Genomic DNA, 23,763 nt, shown 5'->3' with positions numbered 1-23,763 from the left:
GAGAGTCCCTGGAAGGTTGTGGGCTGACTGGCATGGTGTACCCAGCAGTAAACAGTGACAAGCAGTGTCTCAAACAAGGAGAAGATAAGAACCTATACCTGAAGTTAACCTCTGACCTCCACAATCACACTGTAGTGCACACACACCCTACTCACACACATGGACACACACACACACACAAATACTTTTGAAAATTTTTACAAAGAAATTAAGTAAATAGCATAGAGTAGCACCTATTCCTGTAGATAATTCATCCAGTTATTAGTAACAAAAATAATAAAGCTATATCTATTTTACAACTAATAAACCATTATTGATAGTTTCTTAGCAACCAAAGTTCCCTTTTTTTCATATTTTCTTATTGTCAGATCACTGTCAAAGGAATGACACATGGCGAACAGTGATTTGGGGAGTTGTGAGAGAGGCTCCAGGAAAAAAGACAGAGGGCCTTTATCCCAGGTGCGTTTTATTTTATTCCCTGGATTGTCCTTGGATGTGGTTTCATGCCTCCAGTGACAAATGTTTGCATTTAACTTATAAAACATGTTTATTCTTTGTTGGATATCAGAGACGTATCTATAGAACTGAGTCTGGGCAGTGTACCCTGAATCTGGATATGGCCTTCTGCTTGCTTTCCCAGATCTAATCTACAGTGCATGCCGGGCAACTGCGCTTAAACCAGTCTGTCCTAAGAACGTTCTGGGGAAGGGTGGCTCGGTTAACATTTAGTATGTGCTTACTGACATCTGCTTCGTGATTTTCTGATCATGTTGTCTCTGAACTCAAGCAACCTTCCTTGGATCCATTGTTTTCTTTGCTACATTCATTATAAAAGTACAGTCAAACTGAAGTGAGGTTGTCTTCAGCATCAGACTGCAGTCGTCTGTCTCATTGTTTCAAGTCCTCAGAACCCAGGTCTCGTAGACACGGGTCTGCATAGGTCAGTGAAAGTCAATCTCTCACCAACTTTTAGTGCAAGACATCACATAATATAAGTCTACGTCTCCTTTGGTCCCTTTTGGCCATGTTGTTTCTCAGCTGCCTCTTGTTTTTTAAGACCTTGACACCTCCAAGGAGCACATTTTAAGTATTTTTTTAACTTCTCTTTGAGTTTGTCTCTTTCGTGCAGACATGAGATTAAAGAGAGAAACTACAGAGATAAAGTGACTTTATTTTTATCATCTGTTCTCAAGAGTGCCTGGATGTGGCAGCATTTATCAGGCTGTTCAACTTCAATTTCATTTAAACATTTTTTTTTTTTTTTTTACTCTTCCTACCTCTTTCCTCATCATATACTTTGGCAAGAAATCCAGCCAACAGCACATGTTTAAGGAATGTAGCCCCCTGATGCGGGGTACTTTACCTACCTGGCTCTCTTATTTATGGAGATACTTGATTACTTATTTTTATCAGTGGGGTTATAGGAATATCTGTCTTACAGATTGGATTATAATATAATGCTATTTTCTTTATTTTGTTGTTCACATCAAGCAAACTTTGACTACTGAGAGGTCTTTCCACGCATGTCCCATGCCTTTGTGTATATGCATGCATATGTGTTTATAAATGTGTATGCATTTCTGTGTGCATGTGCACATGTGCGTGAGAGTGTACACATGTTCATGCATATGAAGGCCAGAGATCAGTGTCAGTTGTCTTTCTCCTTTACTTTCCACCTTACATTTTGAGACAGGACCTCTCACTGAAAGTGGAGTTCACGGACTCCGCTAGATTAACGGATCAGGAAACCCCAGGGATTCATTCATCTTGGCCTCTCTAGTGATGGAATTACAAGTACGTGGCATTGAAGCCCAGCTTTGTGTGTGTGCGTGTTGAAGATTGAACTCCAGTTCTTATGCCTGCACAGGAAGAAACCGACCAACTGAGTCGTCTTTCCTACCATGGTGATTAATGTAATCATTTGAGTTTTGTTTGTTCTGTGTTTTCGTTGTGATGGTGATAGCATAGCTGTAGAAAATTGTCAGACTCACAGACCACACAGTACTAAGGTGTTGCAGGATATTTGATCACACTGTGAATCCTCAGACTGTGTTTTGGGGGAAAAAAAAAACATTTCTAGTTGTGGTGTGGCTCAGCCCTAGCACACCCTTTTATCTAAGAGCTTTCTGTAAACAGGATTAAATAAAGTTAAGCCTAGGTGAAGAGGCAGAGCAAGTAACCAGTTGACAGGAATTATACATAGTTAAAACAGAGGGAGTAACTGGAAATTTGGAGGACATATAGAAAGACATGCAGGAAATAAAAAGCAGAGACATTGCATTGAAGAATAATTAAGACAGTGTGGAAAAGGAGAAGGGAATTTTTTTTCCTTCTGGGATGTCAGCTAAGTAGGAAGTTCAGCTGGGTTTTTTCTCTGCCTCTCTGAGCTTTCAACCTAGTATCTGGCTCCTGAGTCTTTATTCATAAAATTAAACAATTGAGATTTTATTTGTTTATAACAACACTAAGGAATCTAAGGATCGGTTTTAATGTATGTTAACTATATTTCAATGTAAAACTGAAATAAGAATTGCAATGAGCCTGTGGCTTATCCCCCAAATAGTGCTCTGATACTTGGGCAAGTAGAAGAGGAGGTGATACGACATGTTCTCAACTACGTGAAATAATTTTGGCCCAGATAAAGAAAAAGAAAAATTGAAAAAAATCAATTCAAAGAACTCCGTTTATAATAGCACCAAGTCACAAAGATATCAAAGGTATTTACAGACAAAGTTGATGTAACACAGGAAAAGCTAGAAACCATTTTAAATGACTTCCATAACAGGAAAGATGTACCACAGTTGTGGATGGAAAGACTCAACCATTCAAAATAATATTTGTTTTCAAGTTGATTTATAATCACAATGTCAGTGGTCATTGAAGGTTTAATGACCCAGAAAAACAAAGCAATTCAGGAGAGTTGAGAAAAATCCTACAAGGACGCTAGATCCTGATAGGAACCTCTGTAGACACTTATGAGCCAGGACACTCCGGAGAAGGAGATCACCCAGAAGGACATGAAGAGCCACTGGCACTTACACTCCAGAAACCACAGCAAACAGATAGAACTTTGCACCCCAAGATGAAATGTTCATTTCCTGCCCTTTAAGATCCTCCAGCCCACTGTGCCTGGGAACAGTCTCTGCCCCCACAGAGAGATTGCGGCTCTCCACTGCTCAAATTCAGGACAATGTGTTTCTCTAGATGTCTGACTCCTCTTCCCTTCATCTCACACTTTCTCTATTTATTTGGATCCAACAATCATAATAACAGGCTTCAAAAACTGACCCTGTTAAGGAAATATATATATATATTACAATAGATACTGCAAGGCAGAGGCAAGCAGAACTCTATGATTTCAAAGCTAGCCTAGTTTGCATAGGAAACTGTCTCAAAAAGTGAATAGTAGTAAAATTAATAGCTATAACATATGATAATAAACATATATGGAAGCACAAAGTGCTTATAATAGCAGAACTAACTAGAAAAGATGACTAAAGGAAAATTATACATGATACTAAGATTCACTACAAAACTGCAGTAATCGATAGTATATTAGCATATACCTGGACGGATAGATCAATGAATCAGAAAAGTAACCACAGAAATGAATCCGCACTGAATAACATAAATTTATCTGCAATGACAACACAAAGCCCAATACAGATGCTTGAATGAGCAGCCTATGCCAATAGTCAAGCACAGAGCTGCCTGAGGCAGGAGAAGTGCTACGAGTTAGAAGCAAACCTAGAATACACAGTGAGTTCTAGTATGGCCTGGGCTACCATACAAGATTCTACCTCAAAAACATAAAAAGTAAATAAATAAATAAGAGAATAAATCAAGTTTATAAGGAAGAAATTTTATAAGTGGCATACAATTATTAAACATAAAAAGAAAAAATAGGCCATGGCCTTTAGTTAGCAGCACACCCAATCACTGCTTCAAAGTAATGGATACTGAATGAAAATTTTCAAAAACGACTAGTAAACAAAAAAGTAAAAACTCAAGCAAAGCAAAAGTTGCCTTAAATAATACAGCATAGATTATTTTCTTAGGTGAGATAGGTAATATAGCATATGAAACTCAGAAATTGTGTTTGTGTTGAATGGCATGTTTCTGTGAATTGCAACATCCTTTCCAAATTCCAAATTTTCCTCCAGGAAGGAAATCAGAGGCTCACTAGCCCAGTGTGGTAATCAGGAGGTGAGCAAATGACTATTATGTCCTGGAGAAGAAAAATTTCGATTCTTTTTTAAATTTTAATTTTATTAATTTATTCAGATTACAACTCAATTGTTATCCCATCACTTGTATTCTCCCATTCCTTCCTCCCTCCTGCTTTCACCCTATTCCCCTCCCCTAGATCTAAGACTGAGGGGAACCTCCTCCCCCACTATATGGTCATAGGCTATCAAGTCTCATCTTGGTATCCTGCTTATTCTTACTTTTAGTGCCATCAGGCCTCCCCACCAAGAAGAGGTGGTCAAATTTGGAGCACCAGTGTTCATGTCAGAGTCAGTCCCCACTACCCACATAACTGTCTAGAATGTCCTGTACATTGAGTACAGCAGAGTAGGGGTTCAATACTTACTACTTGTATTGTCCTTGGTTAGTGCAATAGTTTGAGCAGACCCCCCGGGGCCCCAATCCACCCATCTTGATGTTCTTCTTGTAGGTTTCTAGGACCCTCTGTGTCCTTCTATTTCTCCATCTCCTATATTTCTCTTACATAGAGTCTCAGCAGGATGTCCTCACATCTATCCCACTCTCCTGGTAAGTGAAGACTTTCGTGGGAAATGCCTCATGGGCTAGTGCTCAATTATAAGTGAGTATACACCATGTGAGTCTTTCTGCTTCTGGGTTAGCTCACTCATTATGATCATTACGAGTCCCATTCATTTGTCCACAAATTTTGGAGTTTCCTTGTTTTTAATAGCTGAATAGTATTCCATAGTGTAAATGTACCACAGTTACTTTATCCATTCTTCAACTGAGGAACATTTAGGCTATTTCCAGGTTGTGGCTATGATGAATAAGGCTGCTATGAACATGGTTGAGCATATGTCCTTGTTGTGTGGTGAAGCATTTTCTGGGTATATTCCTAGGAGTGGAATAGCTGAGTCTTGAGGTAGCCCTATTCCCAGTTTTCTGAGAAAGCTCCAGATAGATTTGCAAAGTGGTTGTATAAGTTTGCATTCCCCCAGCAATGAAACATGGGCTGGTTGATCAATGGAATTGAATTGAAGACCCAGAAATAAATTCACACACATATGGTCACTTGATTTTTGACAAAGAAGCCAAATCTATTCAATGGAAAAAGGATAGCATCTTCAACAAATGGTGCTGGTCTAACTGGATGTCTACATTGGATTCATATTTGTCACCATGCACAAAACTCAAGTCCAAGTGGATTAAAGATCTCAACATAAAACCAGAGACACTAAACTAGTTAGAAGAAAAAGTGGGGAAGAGCCTGGAATACATTGGCACAGGAGACAACTTCCTGAACAGAACATCAAAAGCCAAAGCCTTAAGGTCTATAATTAATAAATAGGATCTCATGAGGTTGAGAAGCTTCTGTAAGGCAGGAGACATTGTCAAGAGAACAAAGTGATAGCCTACAGACTGGGAAAAGATCTGACAAAGGTCTAATATCCAAAATATATAAAGAATTCAAGAAATTACATTGGTAATAAATAGCTGATGGTCATGGGGACTCTGATGAGCCAAAGGAGAGAATGAAACTGACACTTGGCCCGCGGAGTTGCCTGCAAGCCGCATAGGGACCCTCAGGTTTGTTTTTGTTTTTTGTGTTTTGTTTGTTTGTTTGTTTTTGGAGTAATCACCAGTGTAAACTATTGCCGGGTGTGGCCATGGACTCTGACCAGACAAAGGAGAGAAAGAAAGATGTGTGGACTCTGAAACTCTGCCTGCAGGCTGTGTAGAAAGCTTCGTGAGTTTTGGGGAACCATCAATCACGTTGGGTAGACTTTCTGGTTATACAGCTGCCTTTGAGTTACCCCTGCCACTTTTAACTAACTCCTCATGGTTAGGTCTCTTTGTAACCCCAATTAAAAACAACAGACTCACTGCTACCATGGGAGAAGAAAGTGTGTCACTTGGGGTGGGATTTGAGGTTTCAAGAGAAGCACGCGATTCCCACTGTTTGCTCTCTACTTCCTATTTGTAGAACAAGATGTGATGTGTCTAGATCTGGGTAGGGGTTTAAAGTTTACCGCCTATATTGTCCTTGGCTGGTGCCTTAGTTTGAGCGGGACCCCTGGGCCCAAATCTGCCTATGTTCTACTTGTAGGTTTCTAGGACCCTCTGGATCCTTCTACTTTGCTATTCTCCCATGCTTCTCTCATCTAGAGTCCCAGTAGAATATCCTCCCCTCTGTCCCAGTTTCCTGGTAAGTGAAGGCTTTCGTGGGAGAGCCAATAGTCAGAACATTCTCCACAGTTGAGTGGAGAGTGGGATATGACTTTCTCACGTATTCTGGGGCCTCACATTTGACCATGTCCCCTGGAGGGGGGAGACCTGGTGGCACTCAGAGGAAGGACAGCAGGTTACCAAGAAGAGACTTGATACCTTATGAGCATATACAGGGGGAGGTAATCCCCCTCAGGAACAGTCATAGGGGAGGGGAATAAGGGGAAAATGGGAGGGAGGGAAGAATGGGAGGATACAAGGGATGGGATAACCATTGAGATGTAACAGGAATAAATTAATAAAAAAGAATTTAAAAAAAGAAAACATGTTCCTATCTGGAATAAGATGCTCATAACAGACCACAAAAAAAAAAATCATCTTCCCATTAAAGTTTGCACTTTTTATATTTGGAAAAAAAAAATGTGACGTGTCAGATGTTCCAGCCATGAGTCCTTTGTTAAACATCATGGCCACCAATCCTCTAAAACCATCAGCCCTTTCAAACTCTTTTTCTCTGTCTCTGTCTCTGTCTCTGTCTCTGTCTGTCTGTCTGTCTGTCTGTCTGTCTGTCTGTCTCTCTCTCTCTCTCTCACACACACACACACACACACACACACACACACACACACACACACACACACACGTTGATTTGGTCATTGCTTTTTTGTCACAGCAATATAGAAGTAACAAACACATGGGAAAAAACTAACCAGCAGAATAGACCCCATGATCACTCCTCTTCTTCCTCCTAAAATAGTTTCACCAACTGGGGAAACAACTATTCAAGCACATGAGCCAATAAGGACCATTCTCATCCAAACCAACCCCATGGTCTCTGCTTAAGTTCCTCCCTCTAGGTTCCTGCTGTGATCTTCACTTGGTTTCCTTCTGTGGTGGAATATAGCTTGTAATGTGAAATAACTCCTTTCTTCCTCAAGTTTCTTTGGCTTATGATATCTATCACAGCAGCTGAGAAGCAAATTAGGAAATAGACATGTAGACTGACTGGGACTACATCAGGGGCAACATTTGACGATAATAGCAATATCCTATACCTTGATTAGATGGTGCATACACAGTTGTAAATATATAGATGTACAGGTAGATAAACATCACTAATACACATTATATATGTGTAGGCATATGTGTAAAGGTTTTATAAATTATGATATCTAAAATGATTCTTATTGCATTTAATAAAAGAGATGGATTTTATTAAGGATAATAGTAAATCAAATATTTAGTGGCTACTCAATGGTTTAGCTCCAGATCAATAAAAAATTTTTCCTTGAGAAAAACTTTTTACACAGAATAAAATCCAAAACAATTTGTTTGCAGACTATGTACACTATCAAGACACTACTGGCTATTTCAGATAATATTATAACAGTGTATTGTGGTGTATATTTGAGTGTAGAGAAGTAAAATACACTGTAATAGGTGAAGGCCATAAAAACAATTACATAATGTAAAACATCCTAAGATAATTCAGCATACTCATTTAATGTATAGCACCATAGTTTAAAACAGATTTATTTTCATTTGTAATACAATAATGAATAAATAATCATCATATAGCTGGAAGCTAATTCAGAGAGTGAAAAGGAATACTAACAATTATGCCTGAACTTCATTATGCCTGAAGTTCAGAAATCAACTCAAAAAACAGAGTAATTGAGTAATTGAGAAATTCCTACAATCCACAGGAAAATTTAGACCACATAATGATTACATTATATAAATTTAACCAAACACTTCAGTTAAGTAACAGAACATTGTGAAACTGGGCTAAGAAAAGATCCAACCATATACTCTTTATGAAAGACACACCTTAAACACAGATGGATTTAAGTGTTAGAGTAAAATAAAAATAATATATAAAACATGAGAAGGCTAACATGTTTATCATTACACATCAAAGTATGATTTAAAATACAAAGTATGCTAGAGATGAAGAGAATCATACTGAAATGAGAGGGGGAAAATGCCAGCACATTAAGATGCAAAAGGCATTGTCCCTACTCCATGGGATGTCTAAAGTTGGAGCCCGAAGCCTCCTGTGGTGAGGTATCTGCCTGTGGTGAGAGTGGGTGCCTGAGTTTGTGGTACATGTACACAATGGAGTACTACTCAGCTAGTAAAACTAGGAAATCATGAGATGTGCAGGCAAATAGATGGAACTAGAAAAGATCACCCTGAGTGAGGTAACCCAGATCCAGAAAGTTACCCATGGTATCTACTCACTTATAAGCAGATATTAGCGATATAACACTGGATAACTATACTGCAATCCACAGACCTAGAGAAACTAAATAATGAGGAGGACCTTAGGTAGGATGCTTGTCTTGCATTCAGAAGGGCAAACAGAAGAGACACCAGATGTAGTTGAAGAAAGGGAACAGGATGGAAACCTACCATAGAGGTCCTCCACCCAGCAGAGGATCAAAGCAGATGCTGGGACTCACAGCCAAACTTTGGTCGGAGTGCAAGGAGTCTTATGGAAGAGTTGGGGGACAAATGGACATGGAGGGGACAGGAGCTCCACAAGGAGCCCAACAGAGCCAACTAACCTGAGCCCATGGGGACCTGCAGAGATGGATACAACAACCAAAGTCCATGCATAGAGAAAACCTATAAACCCCTGTTCAGAAGTATTCGATAGGCAGCTCAATTTCAGTGTGAGTCCCTTAATATGGGGAGCAAGGGCTGTCTCTGACACAGACACATTGATTACTTCCCTCTGATGGGGCTACCTTGTCAGGCCACAGAGGAAGAGGGTGCAGGCAGTCCTGATGAGACTTGATAGGCTGGGATCAGATGGTAGGGTAGGAGGGCTCCCCATTCTGAGAACTGGGATGGGGGTGTGGAGAAGGACAGTCGGACTAGGAGGAGATGAGGGAGGGAGCCACATACATGCATACACACACACACACATACATCATGGATTTGAGAAAGAACGTGAGAGATACATGGGAGGCGTTAGAGAACAGATAAAGGGACTAATGATGTCACTGTCACCTCTGTGGTGATTTGAATGAGAACGGCCCCCATGGGCTCATAGATTTGAATGCTGGTAACCAGGGAGTGGTGGTATTTGAAAGGATTAGGAGGCATGGCCTTGTTGGAGTAGGTATGTTACTGAAGGTGGACTTTGAGGTTTTCCCTTTTTTTTTTCTTTAAATTGTTTTTCTTTTTTTACATATACATTTATATTATTACACACATGTACAATAGGCTACCTACAGCAAGAAGAACCACAAAACAATCAGGAATTAAATAAATGTCAAATTCGTAGTGTTTTGTCTATTTGTATTTGGCAACATTGAAGAAAACATCTTTCTGCGTTGGTGAGTCTAACATTCTGAATGTAAATCAATATCTATCATATCTCATCTTTATCAACTTAAAATATCTATCCAGACCTAACTAATTTGTGTGAGGTATGCTGTGTTTTTCCACTGGCAACAGGCTTATGAGAGAGCAAGTGATGTTTGTCCACTGGAAGAGGAACCGCCTCTTGCAGGGCATGGTCTTTGCCAACTGATAAAAATCCTAGTATGGCCTCTGAGAGTCCCCAGATAAGAGGCTTGGCTTCTTCGGATTTTTAGTTTCTGGCATTACTTCTTATTGTTTGGCTATTCATCACTCTGCTTTGAGACACTCCTAAAGACAAATACTCCAGAGAATGCTTCCAGGTTCTGGCTGCTGCTCTAGGTTTCAGTTACTGCTCTGGGTTCCAGTTGTTGCTTTGGGTTCCAGCTGTTGCTCTGGGTTCCAGCTTCTGTGGTTGCAGTCACTTTTGCTGCATTGCTGGTTTGTGTTTAATGGATCTGCTGAAATGGTGACTATGAATTACTCCAAGGAACTGAGTCGAAAAAGGTCTACTTCTGTTCCCATTAACCTCTTTATTATTTTTTTTTTAATAGATCTTGCCTCTGGCTTATTTGTTAAAACAACATAGGGCATTTGTCATCTGTAAATAGTGTGTAAGTAGGTGTGTCACACCAATCCATCTGTCCTCATATTGGCAGAAACCTTTTCTCTGGGGCCTTCACAGGGGCCTGGGCACCTATGGGAGCCTGAGCTGGGGCTGAAGCCTGGGCCTTAGCTGGAGCTGTGGCCTCTGCCTAGGTTTGAACCTTGGGCTTTGGTTGGCAGAACCTACGACCCTTGGCTATGTAGCTTTGAATCTGCTTCCCAAGCTTGGGATGAGCGATGAAATCCAGCCGGCTGAGTTTGCAGCTGGGGCCCTTTGGCATGTTGGGCTTAATGGCCTTAGGCTTCCCAAGGGCCTTAATGGCCTCTGCACGGCACTCATTGAATTTGCATTGTTTGCCTGCATCTTCTCAGGCCTTTCTTGCTGTGCTTCTTGGCAAAGCACACATTCCTCAGGAACTTGGGGTCAACCCCCTTAAGAGATTCGTATCTTTATGACTGTTGTTTCTTTGCCACTTGTGGAACTGGTATTGTGTGGTATGGTTCTTAGTTTTGGCCGTGTCTACATGGTAACCTGTGGCTCTTGCAATACCCTTCCATTAATCTCTTTTCTCTCCTACCTAGAGTACATAGGTTGCAAGGGAGATTTAAGTATTAAAGAACCCCAAATAAAGTAGCTTTGAAAAAAGTTTAAAGCCTACAATATGATTACATTGTTTAAATGAGAAGTGGGCCATTTTCTAATCTGTTTTAAGTAAAATAGATCTTAGAGACATATATGTTAGTAGACAGAGATGCCATCTCAGAAGAACCCAAGAATGCCTGCTGCTTCCCTCCGCCGCCCCCCCCCCCCCGCCCAAACACCCTAGGCTAGAAGTGCCTGTGCACACCCAGTAGAAGGAAGAGTCCTCAACCTTATTTCAATGATGTAGAAACATAAAATCACTAATTCTAATTTTAAATGGACACATTTAAAAATTAAAACAAGAGCATGGAGTTCACCACCATACAATGACAGTTCTCAGTTGTAAATTTGACCACAATTGGAATGAACTAAAATCTAAGTGCTGAGTCCAACTGTGGTGAGTTTTATCTTAATTAAATCATCTGAAGTGGGAAAGAACTGCTTTTAATCCATCCAGACCTTCTGCGGTGGGAGGATCCACCTTTAATCTGGGCCACACCTTCTGTTGGCATCATATATAAAGGACAAGAGTGAAGGAGGCTTCTTTTCCTTGTCTCCTTGCTCTTACTGGCAAGTCCCTTCCTTCACTGGTGTCAAAGCCTATGCCTTCAGTATTCCAGCAGAAAACAAAGACCTGCTGAGCATCCTACTGGACTGAACAACAACTGTATTCATGAGTATTGGTAGTCATTTTTCCATAGCTGGATGAAAACTTGTAAGCCACTCTAATAAACCAACATTAAAGCAACAAATTAAAGCAATAAATAAATAAATAAAGCAACAACACAGAATATACCCTTCTGTGATGGCTATTCTAGGTTGTCACCTTGATTCAACTGGAATTAACTAAAACCTACATGCTGGGTACACTTGTAAGGGGTTTTATCCTAATTAAATCATTTGAAGTAGAAAAGACTATTTTAATCCAGATCTTTGCTTTCTGTTGAGCTATGGTGTATAGTTATGGTCTTCATTTTCTGTAAAGAGAATCTTTATTTGATGAGGAGTGAGAGCTACACTCATCTTTGGACATAAGTGTTAGAAGGGGATTTGCAATTGTGCTGGTCTTGTAAAGTGGTGGTATTAGGCTCTCTCCCAAGACTCATGTCCTCACTGGCCCTGGGCGAATGGGTAGGTTTCTAGTACCAGGTATGATTTCCCTGTTGTTGGGCATGGATTAAGTCCAATTAGAGAGCTGTGGTCACTGTGAAGATATGACTGGCACTATTGTACCTCTGGGAATGTCTTGCCATGTTGGTTAATTATTGTTGCGTTAATGAAAGAATTGTGATTGCTTTCCTCCCTTTGCTGCTTGGATAGTACTGTTGGTACTATGTAAGCCAGACCACAGAAAGAAGGCCTTTAGGATAGATCCAGATTGAATCACCTAAGTCCTTTGTGCTAGGTGTGTGTTGTCCTCAGCAACAGGGACTTACCTTCAACCTCTGAGAGGTCTCCAAGGGCAATGCCAATAGCCTATTGTTTTTATTGTTTTTGTAGTCTCTTGTACTACCCTAGCCAAGAACTCAAAAGGAGGTTTCTCATGCTGGGTACTGGAATTTATATTAGTCTGTGACTCTTGTTTAATATATGTATATACTTATACACACACACACACACACACACGGACGTATGTGTTCACTCACATGTATGTATTTTATAGTAAAATAGATAATAGCATGATTCCTTGAAGTTTTATTAAACAACCTTGATATTATTTGTCCCTCTTCCCTTTGTCCTTCTGTATTTACCTTTCTCCCAACACCCCAACTAAAGTACTCTTCTACATTTTTTCCATTTCCCCCTTTGAACTACCTGGATCCTGCCTTTCCCCTGTCATTGTGTGTGTGTGTGTGTGTGTGTGTGTGTGTGTGTGTGTGTGTGTGTTTGTGTTGAGTGTGTTGTGGGTGTGGTGTGTGGTGTGTGTGTGGTGTGTGTATATTGTATGTGTGTGTTTGTGTTGTGTGTGTTGTATGTATGTTGTGTGTTGTGTGTGTGTGTGTGTGTGTGTGTGTGTGTGTGTGTGTGTGTGTGTGCATGCGCGCATGCGCTGCTGGTGGCTTGCACACACTGTGTGACCACTCCATCACTGAATCACTAAGCTAGACTGTACGTTTTGTCAGGCTTAGTTTCCTCCCTCCTTGTCCTGTCTTGGGTGAACAGGTGAACTTGTCCTTCTCTCCCTATTATTTGTGTTTTTCATCTTTGTCTATGTATGTTCTATTAATAGTTTCTATAATATACCGACTGACAGTCTCTGAAAACCCATTTTTTTTTTTTTTTTTTTTTTTTTTTTGTCCTGAGGAACATCAAAAAGGCTGAGTGCCCTTTAATGGCCATCTTTATTATACCTTAGGTGGCTTTCCTGTCAACTTAATAGTTTAATTACACTTTAGTTTTTATAAGGAAAATATAATTATTTTAAATTTGCCTTCTTTACTTATGTTTAGTTAATTTTTTGGCTCATGTTTGTTTCTTCCACACTGTTCCTCCCTGCTGAGTTTGCCTTTTCTTTTTGATATATTGTCTGTTTATTAATTCCACTGGTAGGACTTTTTTACTTACCATTTTTTAAAATTTATTATTGTGAACTGTCATTACTTCCCCATGGTTATGAATTATGGCTTAGCTGGATATAAATTTTAGGCTGACAGTCTTACTTTATTTTTCTCAGTATTCTCATAATATTATTCTAAAAGTTGGCTAGCATCAAATTTTGCTGTTACAAAGTTCACTGGCAGTCAAATGTACTTATTTTTGTATTGTAATCTTTTATTCTTTCTTTTCTATAGATTTCCCCCTTTCATCCCTTTGAGCATTTGAAATGCAGCAACATACTTATTTTAAATTCTCTTTCTTATCTCTTCCTTTCCTGTAGTCATAATCAAATGAATTTTTCTGCTTGATAAGTCTGTTGTCTACTTATGTATTACATCTCTAAGCACAAAATCCATAGCCAAATTTTAGAAAGTCTTGCAGATTTTAAATATCGGGAATTTATCTCTGAAAGTAATTATGTAGATTCTTTGCTTGGTATATATGAGATAGGCCAATCCAATTTATCTAACAAATTTTCTAATCATTGTCCTGTTAAATATTTCTATTAGTGCAATTATGGGCTCCATGGGTGCAGGCATTTTCAGGTCTTGTAGGGATACCATTTTCTTGCTTGTGACTTTCTGCATGCCTATGACCTTGAGCGCCATCAGTGAGTAGACAGAGATGTTAGAAAATCAATACCCTCACATACCTAAAGCAGCATTAATTTTGGCTTTTGATTTATGCTGAACATGAGTCTATCACATGGGTGAAATGAAGTTCTGCATAATTTATGCAAATTTCATGTTTACAAAAGCAAACTCTAGTAATGGACAATGCTATACGTGGCTTCAACTCATTACCTTAAGGCTATTTTTCTTTCTTTCATGAGGATAGTTCTCCTTTTTGCTTCATGTCTTCTTAGACACTTTTCATCCATCTTAAATACATGATGCATAAGTGGTGTTCAGAAAAATAGCCAAGATTTTTCTTTGTTAGCTTTTCCATTTTGTCCAAAAGTCTATTTCCTCTTTCCTCAGTCTCTTCCTTTTCTTTAATGTCTTGTTCTTCCCTTTTATCCTATGCTTTCTTTAGTATTTCCCTATTTGAATTCCAGAGAAAAAGTATCTGACTGATCTACCCAACACCATTGCTCTGTGAGCCCACACTTCATGTTAGACCACATCACACATGAACAGCTTATGGATTTACTGTTCTTGGCACTGAACACTGATCGTTATATTCAAAGTTCTCTTCCCTTAAAAGAAGGATAGATTGGGGTTAAAAAACATGTTATCATTATATTTACTATTAGTAACATATTCAATATGACTTCTAATGTAATGCTTGAATTTATGAAGTAAGGACTTAGCTTGGTTTTTTTTTTTTTTTTTCAGTCAGAGTCACCAGAGAAAAGGTCATCTCAACTGAGAAAACGCCTCTATCATACTGGTCTGTGGTCAAGCCTGTGAGGTATCTTGTTGATTAAAGATTGATGTCAGAAGACCAAACTCATTGTGGGAGATATCATCTAGGGCAATTGGTTTTATATTGTATAAGAAAACAGGCTGAGCAAGCCATGGGAGCAAGCCAGTAAGCAGTCCTCCTCTGTGTTCCCTGCCTCTCCTCACACTTGAGTTCCTGCCCAACTTCTCTCAAGGACTGACTGGGATTGGGACATGTAGGCCAAATAAACCCTTTGCTCCCCAATGTGCTTTTGGTCACGCTGTTTCCCACAGCAGTAGAAAGCAAGCTAGAGAAGTATTGGACAGGATGGAGCCTAAAAAATAAGATTATGTTTTACACAATGGATATGCAAAAATCTTTGTTGAAAGACTGAATACACAAATGAATAAATAACTTGTGTTTTATATAGCGTCTTCACTTTATTGGAACAAACTTCTTAGCTATCTCTCAACTTATAAAGAACTATAAAACGGTGAGAATAGTATTGACTCTTCTTACTTCACAGGTTGTTATAAAAATGGAAACAAAAGGAGACATAACATGTGGAAATATTTTGAAACTCTAAAATGGTATGTGAATGTGATTTATTGCTACTGCCATAACAGCAAGCAAAAACTATATTTTATTTCACAAGACAATTTAGATAGTCTTATTATAGTCTGTAATGGCAAAATAGTAAGGCTTAGTAATTGTGACGCCATTTCTGATAACATCACAATATGTCATCACAGCTGAAATGGAGGTAACCACATGAGAACCAATTTGGTTTGCAATGTTATGAGACAAGAGTGATTTGTGGGGAGGATTTAGACATTGAATGGAGATTTATTTAGATTCTGGTGATTGTTTGATCTTTGAAAAAGTTAGCTGTTCTTCTCACTTTACTTTTCCTCACATATGAAGTGAGGACAGCTCTCTGGCCTCTTGCTGTCATGAGATGATTAATGGCTTGTAGTACAGGATAGTTGACCTTGCCACTTTTCATCTTCCTCTCTTCAGCCAGTTCCTACAGCCACCCCCATGCAATTCTTCAAGGGGAAATTTCAAGGTCAGAGAGAGAGAGAGAGAAAATAACTAAGTAGTAGGAAAAGAACATTCCTTTTTAAAGGAAGACTGTAAATATACCTAATTAAGGAAATGGAATAATGTCTCAGTGGTTAAGAGGACCTTGCTGCTCTTGCAGTGGACCCAAGTTCGGTTTCAAGTACCAACATGGCAGCTCATAACTATCTGTAACAGCAGTTCCAGGGGCTTTGACTCCTTTGACATCTGTAAGCACCAACTATCCAGATAGTGAGCATATATACATGCAGTCCAAATATTTATATGTGATTGAGAGCCATGTTTGATAGTAAGTGTAGTTATTACACCTCACCAAAGAAACTTCTCTTTACAGCAAACAGAGACCATCACAGAAATGCACAACTGGATACAATGCGGACAGTAGACTATGGAGAGCCCAGCCCCAATGGATACAACTTACATCACATCTTCTGCATCTATGGTTTGAGAAACATGGCCAAAGAAGGAATGGAAAGATACAAAGATCCAGATTAGCAGGACTTCTCCTCTAAAGCAGTCTCCTCTGGAAATAGCTGCATAAAGAAGACTGGAACTAAGACAGTATGAATAGATATGCTAACGTGAAGAGGGGAAGTCTCACAGAAAGGTCCCATCCCTAAACAAAGAACTGCAGGAAACTGATGACTTCCTAGAGAGGGAGGATTAGCCTCTCCAAGGAATGAGGCCCCTCATTGTTGAAGCCTATACACCCCACCAACAAAAATGGACTCGGCAAGTTCTATTTATATTTGTGCATAATTATACACACATACATACACACATAACACACACATATGTATATATGTAAAAGGAAAAAGAAAAAGAGGCTATAATTTAAGACCCGAGGCAACATGAAAGCGGTTGGAGGGAGAGGATTTAGGAAGGACTGGAAGGAGGAAAGACAAGGGCAAAATTATGTGATTATATATTAGTTAAAATGTATAAAAACACATAAAAAATGTAAATTTGAAAGAGCATAACTAGTTAGTGCAGTGCAGGTGGCTTTTTATGGCCTGTTTATCTATGGAAAGAATTACAAATGCTCTTGGGGGCAGGTCACTATCTGCCTTGAACTGAGCTTGTCTAATCACTATGACCTGCTTCCTGCAGTCATGTAGTTCTCTGAACAAACTATCTAGTCTAGTTTTGCCAGATCAAGGGATGTGAGAGGAAATGGTGTCACCTATTATAGATGTGCTATAGGTGTCACTCTCCACAAGTGAAAGGTGTTTGCCTCTCTTTCTTCTCTGAATTATTCAAAACACAGTATGTCTCTGCAAATCAACTAGTAGGATATGTCTTTGATCTGTTTTTCCAAGTTTCTATGTCTACTCAAGTTACACTGAGAGAACTGCTCTCTGGGTCCCTTTGTAACCTTTCACTCATCTATCTATTCTGGGTTTGTTTCTGAATTAATGATTGTTAATTAATTAATCTGCTCATGGTTTTGAATAAAAGCTTGACATTCCTGAACGAAACACGCTCGAATGCTCTTCCTCAGGGCATGTAGTTTGATGAAATGCAACAGGAAGCAGAAGTCCTTTGACATGTTTTGATTTTCAACTTTGCTCTCTTTCTTTCAAGGGCAGGTTTTGTTTTTAGGACTGTGTGACTTGTTTGAATATGGGTGCCCGTCATAATTGAATGAGTCTTTCATTGTAGAACTTTGCGTGGCTTTCAAAAGAAAGAATCGTTTCCCTTTAATTATCTTTGGTTAATTATCTCTACATTAATGGCCTGACTGCTGTTATCCATCACATGAGAAGCATAAAGAGAGCACTAGAGCAGAGGAGCACAGCCTAGACAAGGTCTTTTCTCCTCACTATCAAAGACACTTAGTGTTCCTATAAAAGGGTCCTACAAGGTCAAAAACTATGCAGACCTGAGGTTTTGATTAATTGACTCAGGACTTGTGATTCAAAATAGATCAAAATTATTATGTTAATTATGGCCAATTATTTATAAATACAAGTTACTCATTCTGATTGCTTTCAGGAAAAATACAAAATTTACTTGTGTGTGTGATCAAAAGGGCAAAGACAGAAATTGCTTTAGATAGTGCTTAATAAAGGGGTTCAACAACAGGTTTCAAGTCATCCTCTTTATATTTTGCTTTTTTTCCAGCGCTGGCTTGGTTTAGATGGTGGCTTGCTAGATAGTGAAGAATGAGTTAGCAGTGCCTGTTCCTAAGAAACCTCATGAAAATACAATTTTATTTCCATACAAGAGTAGATCTAGCAGAATTTCTTGGGAGTAGTTGGGATGACTTGCCTTCTGTGAACTAATTACTGTGGCTAGGAACATGCTACTTACAGGATAATTTCAAAGCTTTTGTCTTCTGGGTCTCATCTACCCACTAAACAAGGATTAAGTACAGACTACCTGGATTCCCTGAAACTTTAGACAGTTATTATTGTGAAACTGGGCAATGGGCCTTGGATTATAAAATTCTGTTGTCATGTTTTGTTAACAAGGTGAGGAGTTTGTTTCACATCAATTGTTGAGCAGAAGTTTATATGAAAAACAAGCAGTAAGCAGTGAATGCAAAGGACACTTCAATACTCAGCGATGACTAGACCTATCATAACTTGAAGAAGTAAAGTCGAGTTTCTTCTGCTTTTGTGGTCAAGTTTCATGGCTCTCTGTGCAGTACCACTCCTTCCTGTAGGAGTGCTCCAAGACCTCAAGATAAGCATTTAAACATGCATGCGTAGTGGAATAGAATTGCTAAGAATCGGTAGTAAGTTAGAAGTGCTTGAGTTTTATATAAAAAAATGGTTTATGAGGTGTCTTCTGTGTGTGACATAGGACAGCATGCAGGCCTTAACAAGGCAGCAACAGTTACAATTTGAGGAACTACTAATAGGGACTACAGAACATAAAAATCAGTCATTCAGTGCAAGCGAGAAGCAAAGAACCTCATTCTTCTCGTGAACACTAGCTTTACAATGGCTCATGAGATAGTCCTGGAACTGGACGTGGTATTCGCAAGGCTTCAACTTTTTCTACCTCAGATACACAGTCTTACCACGCTTTTTTACACCGAGAATATTGTAACTAATCCCATAATTACATCATGCTGTGTCCTTATTTCATTAACTGTGACAAAAATTAAGACTAAATGGTCTGTAGTCAGCCCTAAGATATTAAAACCTGCCTCTTATAGGACTTTTTACCCTACCCAACATGACCCAGTCTCCCACCATATTCCTACTGAGATAAATCAAACTGATTTTATTAGTAGTTACACATGGCCAAGTCTAGAATAATCAGCACTATAATTTGCACACGTTCTGGACTTCACTTTTTTTTCTGACCTTACTCCCAATCTATACAACCCCAACATTCAATTTTCCTTAATATAATCATTATGAACTTGCTGTTCCTACAACTTTTCTTCATATTCTTAAACATATCCACAAGCTTCAGGACCGGTGTGACTTAAATCCCGTAGCCAATGAATCCAATCATAATTTGGCAGGCATTCTCAATCTCCACTTAGCAACGCATTCTTCACCTTCTCATCTTCTGTACATGCATAACCCATATGGCAGAGACAAAAGAATAACTATGTTGACTATTCTTATAAATTCCATGACCAAAATTCTCATGCAGGTTCTTACTGAGATTTCTATACTTTGTCATGTTGCTATGTTCTTTTGACTCACCCACTTTTTAAAGTGACTGTCTCTTAAGTGGTTCAAACATCATTTTCTCTCTTGCTCCCACTCAAGACTGACTACTCTGTTTTAAAACTTAGAGATCATCAGAAAAAGCTAGAAGACTTTGAGCTTGAATTCAGGGCATACAAGTCTACTCACCTGCAACCATACTCCCATTCTTTCCACTGCATGGAATTTAATGGCACTCCCCCAACTTGTACATGGGATTCTGCTCACTCTGGATTATTTTCTCATCAATTTTCTCTTCTTGATCTGGTACCTTTAATTTTCCCCTTTTCATCTGTCTGTCTATCTGCATGCAGTATTAAAGGGAGGCACATGAGGTAAACGTTTTCACAACTTCAAATTGCAATTCAGGAATGTAGTCTCCTTGTTCTAGGGATATAAAGAAATGACAAAATACTTCTTGATGTCCCTTTGTTCCTCTAATGACTTAATTTTCCTGTTCCCTTTTCGCTCAGAGTGCTTCTGATTTCTTAATAGCTAATTCTCTGTCTCTACTCTCTTTAACACACTCCCCTTGGGAATTTGTTCCCTTCACTCCACAAGCCTTTCGTCAATTTTGCCAATAGAGTCTCTAGTGATCAAGCCAGTGGTCAAATCTCAGCAGAGAACTTTTCTTGATCTAGACCCTGCATCTGGCGCATTGGCCATTCCCTTCGCATTGTTTACTTCCAGGGATCTACAGTCCTAAGGCTCTTCTCCTAGACTCTTGTTAGAATTTCCTCACTATCCTCATTTCACATAACTTTAACACTTTAGTCTTAGCCCCTGGGCATTTTAATTAATGGGTTTCTGGTCATTTCTAATGAATTAAATATGAATATATCACTCTACAACCTTTCTATTAAATGGCATGTTTGCATAACTATCTCTTGAGCATCCTTAGTTTAACATCTGAGAATATCTTAAGCTAAAAGCAAACAAAATCAAGAAGAGCAAGAAAGCCCTGAATTCCTAATCTCCCTCACCCATCAAAACTGTAAATCAGGCCAGGCAAGGTGGTGCACCCCTTTAATCCCAGCACTTGGGAGGCAGAGGCAGGCGATCTCTGGGGGTTGGAGGCCTGCCTGGTCTACAAAGTGAGTCCAAGACAGCCAGGGCTGTTACAAAGAGAAACCCTGTCTCAAAAGCAAGCAAACAAACAAACAATACATAAGTCTCTCTTCTTGCTCAAACCAGGAAGAAGTATGGCGTCATCCTAACTCCTATTCTGCTTTCACTCTTTCAGAAGATCATGTCAGTTCTCCATTCACAACTGTGGTTTTCAGGCCCATTTCACCACAGGCCCATCTCACTCCTCCCCTGGTTGCACGTGGCCCAAATCTCCGCCATCTCACATCTTATTTACCAAAGCAGCCTCTGAACTCTATTATTCTTTCCTTAGCTTTCTTATCCACAAAACAGACAGAGCTATCTTGCTAATATATAAAGAACAAGATAGTCTTCTGCTTCGATCCATTCAGGAGATCCTAAACCTAACCTCTCTCCTATATCCTTTCTGCTCTTCTGTATTTATTCCCTAGGAGGTTATATAGAACTCCTTGGTCTCTGGATTCTGTTTGGTTTCATTCAGGACAGACCTTATCTGAGCAAAAAGAGAGTGAGGTCCAGATATTCTTCTTGTTTCTGTGCTGTCATCAAGTGCAGGTGATGCCCTTATACTGCAAACTGCACCTGCTTCCTCCCAGCTATGCCAGATTTTCCTTGAGTTCCTGTAACTACTGCTGCCCCTTGACACTCTAGGTCTGGGTATGTGGTCCTTCAGCTGTCACAAGTACTAGTTATTATAATATCACATATCAGCTTTCCGAAGTTTTCCCACATATCTCTAAAGAGAAAATTTAATGAACTGTCCTTCCTCTCCCTTCTTCCCTCCCTCCCTCCCTCCCTCCCTTCCCATTTTCTTTCTTTTTCTTTGTCTTAAAACAAGATGTTTGAATAAAAATGGCTTTAATGGGCCAGGGAATGGCACTAATAGGAGGCATGGCTTTGTTGGTGAACTTTGAGGTTTCCTAAGCTCAAGGCAGGCCCAGTGTCACTTGTTCTTCTGGAGTCTGCAAGTCCAGATGAAGAATTCTCAACTATTTCTCCAGCATCGCATCTTCCTGCTTGCTGCCATGCTTTCCCACTATGACAATAATGGATTAAACTTCTGGACTGTGAGCCAGCATCAATTAAATGTTTTCCTTTATAAGAATTGCTATGGTCATAGTGTCTCTTCACAGTAATAGAACCCAACTAAAACACAAGGTCTCACTCTGTCACTATATATAACAGGCTAACCTCAAATTCACAGAGATCTTCCCACATCCCAGGACTAAAGGTGCGCACGACCAAGCCTGCTGTAAACTAGCCTTAAAATGTGCAATTTCAGTACATTTTGTATTTCCTGCTGCTGGGACTATGGGAATTTTCTATTAGGAACAAAGAAAGCCCTGTTAGAGTGTCCTATAAAGAATTTATTAAGGGTGTCTTTTCCCAGTATCTGAGCTTCATGGCATATTAGTTTTCACTTGTCTATTGTATTCAAAACACAAGGTCCTTTGCTTTTGCTCTTGATATCTAGGGTTTTACACTGTCTATTAAATCTGTCCAGTCTCCCACTCATTGTCTTCATTCAAAAGCTGTCTTTTTAGAGCAGCCATCCACGGGCAGACACTATTTAAAAGGATGAGCTCTGTCCTAATGACCACACCTCATGTGATTGATTCATTTACCTCTACTGTGTGACATATCCTGTCACATGTAAAAGTCATGGGTATGTTTGTATGTGTAGGAGGTATGTGTTTGTATATTCACGTGTGTGAGTGTTGATGCTCATGTGAACCAGCAGGCATGTGGAGGTCAGAGGGAACCTCAGGTGTTCATCTCCATCTTTACTTTATTTGAGACAGGCTCACTTCCCCAGCCTATACTAGCTGGCCTCTGAGTCTCCTATCCCATCCTCCTATCTTACTCTAGGAATACTGGGAGCACAGACATAGGCCTGTCACATCCAGCTTTATGTGGGTTCTGGGGATTTGAAACTCAGTGCCTGTGTGACAAGCACTTTGACCACTGAATCATTTCCCCAGCCCCCACTATTATCTCCCTGTCTTTTGATTTAAAAAAAAAAAAGAAAAAAAAAAAAAAACTCTTGCCACTAGAATATAAGTTTAAATAAGAAAAGAAACTTGACCTATTTTGTTCATTCATTCTCCTGGTTTTTATAAGAGCCCTGAGCACAAAGGAGATATCCAATTAATGTTGTTGAATGAATGAATGAGTTAGTATAAATCCAACAGAATACCTTGTAAGATTAAGTGGAAGAAAGCAGTTTCTGCTGGTAATGTCAAAATGGCATTTGAGAATCACTTTGTATATGGACATACAAAATGAAAGAATGAAAGAGACGAATATAGGGTTTTTCCAGACTATAATAACAGCTTGAATATATTTACACTGCTGCAAAAAGAATTTACTATATCCTGTATTTTTTAGTTGCACTGAGTGTTGGGTGCATGTATGAACACACAAAAAAACCTCTGTTTCTGACTCTGGGCTGAGGCTACAGAATGCAAAGCTTCCAATGCAAAATAAAACAAAATAAAATGTATTAACTATTAGTCTGGAAGTGCCATGCCTGGACTCTCGATTCATGTTGTGGCAGAGTTGCAGAAGAGCTACAGAGTCATTGGAGAAATGACAAAGCTCCAGCACTGCCTGTGAGTGTTGCACAGGGCTGTAATATGGCCTATCTTGAAAGAAGCTTTCTGCCCATAGATACAGGGTGTGTAGAACTCACTCTTCCTTTTCTCTTGACCTACACCAACACAGCACTCTGTTTCACTTTGCCAACACAATCTGCAAGTTGAAATAACAGACAGGTTTAACTATTGTGGCTTCGAGTCATTAGCCAGAAAAGCTCTGCGGTACACTGTGGGTAGAAAATGCTCACCACAGCTCAGTGCCCTG

The sequence above is a fragment of the Acomys russatus genome, chromosome 8 (genome assembly GCF_903995435.1).
Source record: "Acomys russatus chromosome 8, mAcoRus1.1, whole genome shotgun sequence".
In the NCBI taxonomy this organism is placed as follows: Eukaryota; Metazoa; Chordata; class Mammalia; order Rodentia; family Muridae; genus Acomys; species Acomys russatus.
This window is presented reverse-complemented; position numbering follows the sequence as displayed.